Here is a 10,491-nt window from a genome sequence, read left to right as displayed (position 1 = left end):
GAATACAGCACTGGCCCTGAAGTCAGGAGGACCTGAGTTCAAATCCCTCCTCAGACACTTAACACAAAAACTAGCTGTGTGACCTTGGGCAAGTCACTTAACCCTAATTATGCTACCTTCCCCCCTCCAAAAAGCAATTACAAAAAAATTTATAACAGCACTTTTCCACTATAGAACAAGCAGATGCCCATTATTTGGGGAATGACTAAATGAATTATTGTATATGAATATATAAAAGGGACAGATTCAGAAACATTTGGGAAAACTCACACGAACTGTTGCAGAGTGAAGCAAACGGAACCAGGAGAAAAAACAATTTAACCAGTGACAACAACTTTGAAAAACTTTAGAACGATGATCAATGCAGTGGCCAGCCACAACTCCAGAGGACCGCTGAAACGTGCTTGCCACCTCTGGACAGGAGTATACAATGAGACCTGTGTTCAGACGTGGGTGTCCGTGGTGAAGCTTTGCTTTCATTGGTTTGTTTATTTGTAACAAAGGAGGTCTTATGGTCTTTGTTTTTTGTTTTTTTATTTTAAGTTCTCGAATGGAAGGGAATTTGAAGGGGAGGAAAGCTAGTGATTGAAATGCAAAAATAGAAGAGTATCAGGAGGCAGCGGATAGAAGGCTAGGCCGGGAGTCAGGAAGACCTGAATTCAGATCTGGCTTTGGACACTCATAGTTGTATGATCCTAAGCAAGCTACTTAACCACTGTTTGCCTCAGTTTCTTCATCTGTAAAATGGAGATAATAATAGCACCTATTTGTAGAGTTATGAGGATCAAATGAGATTATAATTATGAAGAGTTTAGCACAGTGCCTGGCACACAGCAAGCACTTTGTAAATGTTAGTGATAATGATTATACGAGCATCAATGAAGCATCTTCTAAATGCACAGAAGGGAACAGAAGGAAGTTCAGAGGGATACACAGACAGGTGGGACAGCTTTGCAACTAATGTGCTAAATTTGCTATATACTGCAAAAAAAACAAGCTGTATGCACTGGCTTTGGCAGCGTTTGTACTAAAACTGGAATAATGTGGAGAAGACAAGCATGACCCCTGTGCCAGAATGACATGAAAAATTTGTGGTTACATTTTTTTTTTAGAAAATCATGCTCTATAGGGCGCTAGATGGTGCAGTGAATAGAGCACTGGCCCTCGAGTCAGGAGGACCCAAGTTCAAATCTGGCCCCAGAGGCTTGACACACTTACTAGCCGTGTGACCTTGGGCAAGTCACTTAACCCCAATTGCCCTCCAAAAAGCAAAAAACAAACAAACAGAAAAACATGCTCTATGTGACAGAATTTCATGGTTTTATGTTCTATCCTCTTTTTTCTGTTTTTGTATATGGAAATATTCATGCTTGTTTGTGTTTGTCAAGAATAATAAAATATTAGAAATTTTTTTAAAGGCTATCAAGATCCAATGCACAGATACAAAAGACATCATCAAGGTTAGAGCTGAATTATTAATCTTGCTGAACTAAGGCATGTATGCAAGGTGAGCCAGGCTCCCCCAACCTGCTGGGGGAAGAGGGATAGACCTAAAGTGATGCAAGAAACTCTGAACTAAGAGGGGTAGAAGGAGTCAGAAGGCCCAGGTTCGAGGCTCATCTGTACCACTAACTCACTGTGTGACCTCAGGAAACTCACTTTCCTATTCTGGGCCTCATTTGCCTCATCTGGAAAAGGAAGAGCTTGTATTATATGACCTTCCAGCTTTAGTACTCAATTAATCTATGCTGATTATAAGGGGAAATGCATTGGATTTGGAGTCCCAGTCACTTATCAGTTGTGGGAATTTGGGCAAATCCTTTTCTTAATACGGGCCTCAGTTTCCACATCTGTAAAATTTAGGACCCTGGACTAGATATTCTCTAAGGTTCCCTCCAGCCCTAAAATTCTGTGATCCTGTGAATTGTTACCCTTGGCAAAGGAAAGCACAAATAAAAATATCTGGGGTCAGAGAAGAGCCAACATGTCTCAGCCTTTTTCCAAGACATTTCATAGGGAAGAAAAGTTTCTTGGCTGTGTCATCTCTAAACATTGTGGTCTCTACAGTGACTTTGAAGCCAAAACTGTCTTGGAGACTGTGCAAAGCCCTCATATCTACCCTTCAGTTAGTTGGGAGTTGAGGGGAGGGAGGGAGAAGAATGGCTTTATTTCATCCACAGTCTTCACTCTGCTTTTGTGGGCACCTCAGGTATGAGGCAGGCAGGTTCAGTCCAACTGGGGCCTGCCTGCCTGAAATGTCACCAGATCAGACTCTTCCAAAGAACATATTTCAAAGCATTGTGTTCCATTCTGAGTGCCCCATTTAGGAAGAATATTGATAAGCTAGAGTGCCCAGATGAGAGTGCCCAAGGTATGGAAGGACCTTAAGACCGTGCCACATGAGGGTGAAGGTAATGAGGTAATGGGGATGTTTAGACTGAAGAAGTGAGCACTTGGTAGGGGTAGAGGGGTGGGGATGATAGCTATGCTCAAGGGTCTGAAGGGATGTCTGATAGAGGAAGGATTAGGTTTGCTCACCTTGCTGCTGGAAGGGAAAACTGGGAGCAGTTCAATAATTCAACAAGCATTTAAGTGAATATAATGTGCCAGGTACTGTGGTAGGTACAAAAGATAAAGAGATAAAAATGTGGTCCCTATCATTAAGAGGCTCACATTTTCTGTGTATGTGTGTGTGTTTGGTGAGGCAATTAAGGTTAAGTGACTTGCCCAGGGTCACACAGCTAATAAGTGTCAAGTGTCTGGTCAGAGGTCACATTTGAACTCAGGTCCTCCTGACTTCAGAGCTGGTACTCTATCTACTGTGCCACCTAACTGCCCTGAGGCTCACATTTTCAAGGGAGAAAATAACATGTACACAAATCAAAATAAATAGAAAGTGTAGCCAAATGTGCACAAAGTGAATGACAAGGAGGACTTGAATAGTAGGAGAATCATGAAAGACTTCTGTAGGAGGTGGCACTTTGTCTGAGCCTTGAAGGGCGCAATAGATTTCCAGTGGTGGTGAGAGAGGACAATCCAGGCCTGGAGGTAAGAGAGGAAATTTAATCATGGATGTGGAATTTAAAGTAGGCCGGTTCAGAAGAACGGAGTATGAGGAAAGGGGAGTGATGTGGAATCATTCTGGAAAGACAGACTGGGTAGAGGTTGTACAGGGGAAGATTCTGGCTTCATATGAAGAAAAAGCTCTTACCCCATGCCTGGTACATAGTGCTTCAGTTGTTTCAATCATGTCTGACTCTTTTTTTTTCCTTTTTGGAGGGGGGAAGACAGGGTAATTGGGTTAAATAACTTGCCCAAGGTCACACAGCTAGTAAGTGTGTCAAGTGTCTGAGGCTGGATTTGAACTCAGGTCCTCCTGATTCCAGGGCTGGTGCTGTATTCACTGCACCACTTAGCTTGCCCTGTGTCTGACTCTTTATGACCCTAAGTAGAGTTTTCTTGGCAAATATACTGGAGTGGTTTTCCATTTCCATCTCCAGCTCATTTTACAGATCAGGAAACTGAGGCAAACAGGGTAAAGTTACTTGCCCAGGGTCACACATCTAGTAAGTATCTGAGAATAGATTTTAATTCAGTACTTTCTGACTTCAGGCCCAGAGCTTTATCCACTGTACCACCTAGCTGACCTCTGGAACATAGTAGGTGCTTAATAAATGTTTATTGACTGACTGAAAAACCTAACCTTTAGAGATATTTTTTAAAATAGAATCATTTCTTGTGTGTAACCCCAGCCCCAAAGTTCATTGGTATAAGACTCACTCCTTATTGGTGGAGGACAATGCCCTGCATCTGTGTAATGCATGGGATGGAGCTGGTGAGAGGAAGAGTTTCAGTCTCTTCAATCTTTCTCTCCAAGCTTCAAGTGTCTTCTTCCAGTCACTGAATCTCTCTGTACTTTGGGTGCTTCTGGCTTCAAACTTTGAGAGAGAAAATGTAGGAGTACAATCTCACTTCAGGTTGAGGGTGGACGGCATAAGAGGGGCTGGTAGTTTTCATGTCCCGGTCCTCAGCTTACTGCACTGAAAACTTCAGGGAACTTCCCAGTAGGTGAGATCTAGGCCTCTGCTTCTAGGCTGAGCCAAGTTACCCCATTCCCAGTGGGAGAGCTCCTTCACTCTATTATCTGGTATGTGTTCTCCTGTGTATACCTACTCTGATTTCTATTTTGCTACCAATTTGGATAAATGGGCCTTCTTGGCTAAGTGCTATGTATGTTTATAGTGAAACTGGTACCTGGTGGGAAAAGGGTCAAGCTTTGGATGTAAAGCTTGGGTCCTGCTCACCCCCAATAATGAACAGCGATGAGAAGTTGCATTGTCCAGTCCAAGTCAGCATAGGGAAACAGGTGGAGAGAGTAGGGGATGCTATGGATAGGGTCAATCCAGAAACATACTGTGTTCAAATTCTTCCAGCACTCAGGGCAAGAAGAAATCACAGACCTATGGCAGACACCACCCTCCAGCCATACTGGGTTCTATGTCAAGGAAATTTTCTTAGTGGTAATTTTGTTGACCCCTACTCACCTCCTGATGGAAATATGAAGAACTCAAAATGAGGCAAATATTTTTTGGACATGGCCAATGGGGAAATTTGTTTTGCCTGACTTTACATGTTTATATTAGGTTTTGCTTTTGCTTTACTTTAGTTCTCAAGGTGTGTATGTGTGTGTGTGTGACAGAGAGAGAGAGGGAGACAGAGAGAGAGACAGAGAGAGAGAGAGACAGAGAGAGAGAGAGATACAGAGAGAGAGACAGAGAGAGAGAGACAGAGAGACAGAGAGGAAGAGAGACAGAGAGGGAGAGAGAGAGAGACAGAGAGACAGAGAGAGAGAGACAGAGAGAGAGAGAGAGAGAGAGAGAGAGAGAGAGAGAGAGAGAGAGAGAGAGAGAGAGAGAGAGAGAGAGAGAGAGAGAGAGAGAGAGAGAGAGAGAGAGAGAGAGAGAGAGAGAGAGAGAGAGAGAGAGACAGAGAGAGAGAGAGAGAGAGAGAGAGAGAGAGAGAGAGAGAGAGAAAGAGAGAGTAGAGAGAGATTTGGCACAGCAAGGTAAGAAAGCAGATTTTTGCTAATTAAAAAATTAAAAATATAATTTTAAAAAATACTCCAGATAATAGAGAAAATGCAAATTAAATCACCTCTGAGTTTCTGCCTCCCACTCATTACATTGTCAAAGTAGATGAAAAAAGGAAAATTACAAATACTGGAGGGGCTACAGGAAAACAGGAACATTGAAGCACTGTTGATGGAGCTGTGAACTGGTCCAGCCATTCTGGAAAGCAGTTAGGAACTCTGTCCCAAAATTTACCAAACTATGCCTGCTCTTTGACCCAGCAATATCACTACTAGGCCTATTCCCCAAAGAGAACAAAGAAAGAAGAAAAGGACCCACATATCCTTTAAATGAAAATATTTATAGCAGCTCTCTTTTTTGTGGTGGCAAAGTACTGGAAGCTAAAGAGGTACCTGTCAACTGGGGTATGGCTGAACAAATCATGGTATATGGTTGTGTATGAATACAGCTAGGTTGCAATTAATGTGAATTTGAATAATGCAAATTTCAATTTAGTGTTAATTATAAGATAATACCAGGTCACATTTAATGTGAGCCCAAACTCGACTAATGCAATGCATGTGAGCTAGTTGAGGATTTTAATAAGCTGCTAAATTATCAGTCTACATTTGCTTATTGTCCTATGTGGATATCCTGTGCTGCTGCATACCATATTAACAATAGTTGTGTTAATTTTTTTAAAAGACAGCTCAATAAAATAGATGAAGGGAAGAATACTTTGAATGGGAACATTGCCAGTGTAAAAAGAAAAAAGGCTTGTTATTACATTGAGACAAAAAGTTAATGTAATTGAATGACATGAATATGATCATAGTAATTCTAAAACGGGACAAGGAATCAAAATTCCCAACTATGCCATGGAATATTATAAAATATAAGGGCAAAATAATAGAAAAAGGCAAAGTTGGGTCAACTTTTGTGATCTGCAAACAACTATAAGGAATAGAGGTATCACGATGATAGAAATGGATCTTTCTTTTAGCCATATGAATTCAAGATTGCCATCACAAATACCTTTCTCTTAGCAGAGCAACCATTCAGACAAAAGCTTCTGATTTATTTGAGGCAGTAAAAAAAAAACAACACAGAAAGGAAGTAGATAATAAAGAAACGCTTAATGTTGATTAGTTTGATTGCTTGAAAATTTCAATTGCATAATGTTAAAATTCCAGAGAGGTGGCCAGTGAAGGTGAAGACTTGGAGGTGTGGAAGTGTGGTTTACTATATTGCACAAGTAGCAATTTTGAAGATTTTCCCTTTCAGAGGCAGACTGTCAGAGAAGAAATAACAAATATTGGAAGAAAGTTTGGTTTTGATGAGCTAGAAAGTGATGATGCCTGTGAATTTTTCAATTCACACTTGGAAGAATTGATGGACGATGATCTTCATTTAGATCCATGAAGAGTGTTTAAAGAAGTAGATGATGATGCCAAAGAAGTAGAAAATGTGCAAGTGAAACAATCTCAGAGAATTTGCAGATATCTTTCCAGCTGTAGAAGCTGTGAAGCAGAAAATTAGAGATGCTGATGAAGTATGCAAATTCACCGAGAGGCAGCTCTCTGCATTTACGAGCACACATAGGAAGATTTAAAGAAGGAAAAGAGAATTTAGTACACACTGCTAAAACATTTTAAATAACATCACATCACCAGTGTAGGTTAATTTTTAAATATGCATAACACTTAGTAATTTTTCAATTTTTAAAAAGTTGCTTTCTAGAACTAAACTTGAATCAGTAGCATATTTTACTTATCCTTTGCTGTTATTAATAAACAGATAAAAACTCATTAAAATTTTTTTCATTGCATGTTCCCATTGGGCTAGAACCAATTACCCTATTTAATACATAATTATAACTTTGAAGAGTGTAACTTCTAGTAAACATGGTCATTTCACAGTATACATTATTCACACTAATTGGAAGTGATAAAAGAGATGGTTTTAAAGAAACTTAGGAAAACTTATATGAACTGATACAGAGTGAAGTAAGAAGAGCCAGGGAAACAATTTATACAATAATAGCAACGCTGGGAAGACAAACAACCTTGAAACACTTAAAGCTCTGATCAATATCCAGAGGACCAGTGATGAAACATGCTACCCATCTCCTGAAAGGAAGACTTAAGATATAGATTGAGACATCTGTCAGTGAGGGCATTTGTTTTGCTTGATTTATTTCAGGGGTTTTGTTTTTCTCTTTTTCATTTGAGGTAAGGGAGGATAGAGAAAAATAGATTTTTGTTCATTGAAAAATTAAATTAAATTTTTTTTCAAAGTGAGGATGGGTTGCTAAGGTGCATCAATGATTGGAATATCCTCTCTGATGACCTCTCAAGGTAGCCTTTTTGAGGACAGATCTGATTATTATTAAGGTATTTCTCACTAACTTATCAAAATCTGCTTCCGTAACTCGGGAGGGAGGGGAAGCTTCATTGTCTTCAATTATCAAAGACACCCTTCCTCAGTTAGAGGATTATCTAGTTTAACAATTCAACAACAAAACGTTTAACAGCAACACTACCACTGCTGGAAGACCCTGAGGCCCAAAGCAGTAGGTCAAAAAAGCAAGTGAGCATTTATTAAGCATCTTCTATGTGGCAGGTACTAGAGATAGAAAGAAAAAAATCTCTTCCTTCAAGGAATTTATAGCCTAACAGGAAGATAGTCTGTACATATACGGGGATATACGAAACACATTGGAGGGAGAAGCATCAGCCCTGGGGGAAAGGGAGGAGGGGACTATGGAAGACCAATATGCAGTTTGAGCTGAATCTTGAAGAAACCAGGAATTCCAAGAGGTGGAGGGGAGAAGGAGAGAGCATTCGAGTCATGGAGGGCAGAAAGGACAAAAGCACAGAGATGGGAGACGGAGTAGTATGTTGGACGTTATGTTAAGTAGAATGATATGGCTTGACTATAGTGTGGCAAAGGGGTTTGGAAAGGTGGGGTGGGGTCAGTCTGTGAAGAGCTGCAGAGGACACATAGAAGAGTTTATAATTGATCCCAAAGACAAGAAGGAGCCACTGGAGTTTGAGTTAGGAGGTGGCGTAGTCAGTCCTGAACTTCAAGAAAATCATTTCTGCAACTGAGTGGATAATGAATTAGAGTGGGGCTAGACTTGAAGCAAGGAGACCAACCAGAAGGTTCTTGCAGGTGGGAGGTGATGAGGGCCTGCATCAGGGTGGTGGCCACATAAGAAAGGGGCAGATGTGAGAGGTGTTGTGAAGTTAGAAATGATGAGATTTGGCAACTGATTTTAGGCTAAGGAAGAAAGGAGTTGATGATGGACCCCAAGTTTGTAAGCCTAGGTGCCTTACCCAAATTTTTTATGTGGCAAGGTCAAGATTCAAATTCAAGTCCTTTGACTCTAGATGTGCTGGGGCGCATTCCCCTGCCCCCAGGTAACACCTGAGGTTGCTTCCAACTCTGAGAGTGTACTCTACCATGAGTTTCTCCTGCGTGTTGTACATTCACTCCTTCTGACCTATGGGTCAGTCTTCTGGCATCGGTCTTGGCTCTGCCCCATCCCAGCCAAAGAAGTCTGAACTCCAGAGAATGTCTAGCCTCCTACTTTCCAAGCACAAACCCAGCAGCCACGCACATTCCTATAGAGGCCTTGTATGGCTGGAACAGAAGGGGCTTTCATGAGAACCTCCTTACAGCACGATGACTATCTCTGAGGAATTATCTCCCATTAATGTAGCCAGTTGGAGGGGGTGGATATAGTCTGAACTGCAGCCACAGGGACCTCCACTCACACATCTTCATCTTTAAGTCAGACATGTGCATGTAAACATTTCACATTCAAAGGTTAAGCAGCCTTTTTGTCATGACTACTTGGCTCTCAAACCCTCATTGCCAATTGTGCAGCTACAGAAACTTCATTCTTTTTCTCAGCAAGGAACCACTACCTCCTCCCCATAGGTCTCCACTCAGAAGCAGCCAACTGCCTAGAGAGCTAAAAAAAATTTGAACAAAAGACTTGGGCCCCGGGTTGCCTCATCCTTCTCCTTTGGTAGGGATCAAGGTGATAGAAGACAGGATGTCAAGGAGATGTTATGGTTTAAAGAACATAAAGATGTTATGGAGATAGGAGTGATGATAAATTGGAGTCCATACTCAACCAAATATGGTATATAAATGTAATGGAAAACTATTATGGTATAAGAAATGATGAAAAGGATGGTTTCAGAGAAACCTGAGAAGATTTGTGTGAACTGATAAACAGTGAAGTGAGCAGAACCAGCAGAACAATTTTTATGATAACAATAGTATAAAGACAAATAACTTTAAAAACTTTAACAACCTTGATTGATGCAATGACCAACAATAGTTCCAAAAATTCCATGATGAAACATATTACCCACATCCATATAGAGTAGTGGTGGACTCAGGGTGAAGGCTGAGATAATATATATTTTTGATACAGCCAATAGAGTAATTTGTTTGACTTGATTATGCATATTTTTACAAGGGTTTTCTTTCCTTTTTTCAGTGAGAGAGGGAAGTTGGGAGGGAGAGAATTTTTGTTAGTTGAAATTTTTAGATTAAAATTTTAAAACAAAGTCTTGAAAAAAGATGTTATAGACATGAGAAAGTAGATATGTGGGTTGGCAGTCAGCTCATAATCTACCATTCTCTTCTAAAATGTTTTGCAATTAAGTTTTTACTCTCAAGGCAACTTGTCTTTGGCTGCAAAGTCTCTCCCCTTGCAAGAAAATAAAACATTGCCAGCTGAGGTGATTTCTGGGCTTTTGGGATCTCTTTCTCATGGTGAATGTTTTACATTCATTACATTTCTCTAAGAAATCGTGACAGTCCTGGGAAAGCACACAAAAGAAAGAGTTCAGAAGAGGACACAGAAGTAAACAAGACATCTCGTTAAAGTTAATATAAATATGATGGAGAGGGAGACTGGCCAATGAGAGCTTAGATTGGATGTGCTCACATTTGCCCTTCCTTGTGAGTTATACTTAACATGTATAAATATTTCCCAGCCTGCTTCCAATTCCAACCACAGGGCAGCTTAGTGATCCTACTTCTGGCCATGAGAAACTATGGGGTTGGTGCCATGTGGTAATGAGCATTCTGGTTAGCGGCAGCATCAGAGGAACCAGTGATCCAGGAGGTGCTGAGCTGGGACTGAATTCACATATGACAGCAATAAAATGCTTCTTCCTCCGTCCTTTTTGCCCTTTTCCTTCCTGGTCATTGTCATGGCAAAAACTGCTGTGAGCTGTGGGGTGGAGAAGGGGCAACAGCTGCCTTATCTCTCACTCAGTCACCATGTATTTTTGAACACATGGTGCTGCTGTTTCTTTTGTGTTTATTCCTTCCTAATTTTAGGTAGACAAGAGGATGCCCAGGTAACCAATGAAACTGGGAGATCCCTCAAAGCCAT

The 10,491-nt window shown here is 40.8% G+C and overlaps 1 non-coding gene across 1 annotated transcript; it reads left to right on the top strand.

The window, feature by feature from the left end:
• Window positions 1-1,003: 1,003 nt before the first annotated feature.
• LOC138157325 (U6 spliceosomal RNA) lies at window positions 1,004-1,110 on the top strand. The gene has a single exon (XR_011167363.1). It is a non-coding gene; the product is annotated as a U6 spliceosomal RNA (small nuclear RNA).
• The last annotated feature ends 9,381 nt before the right edge of the window (window positions 1,111-10,491 follow it).

Source organism: Petaurus breviceps, unplaced genomic scaffold (genome assembly GCF_028583685.1).
Source record: "Petaurus breviceps papuanus isolate PSGF00001 unplaced genomic scaffold, PetGlider_PUasm1.0 171, whole genome shotgun sequence".
Lineage (NCBI taxonomy): Eukaryota > Metazoa > Chordata > Mammalia > Diprotodontia > Petauridae > Petaurus > Petaurus breviceps.
This window is presented reverse-complemented; position numbering and strand designations above follow the sequence as displayed.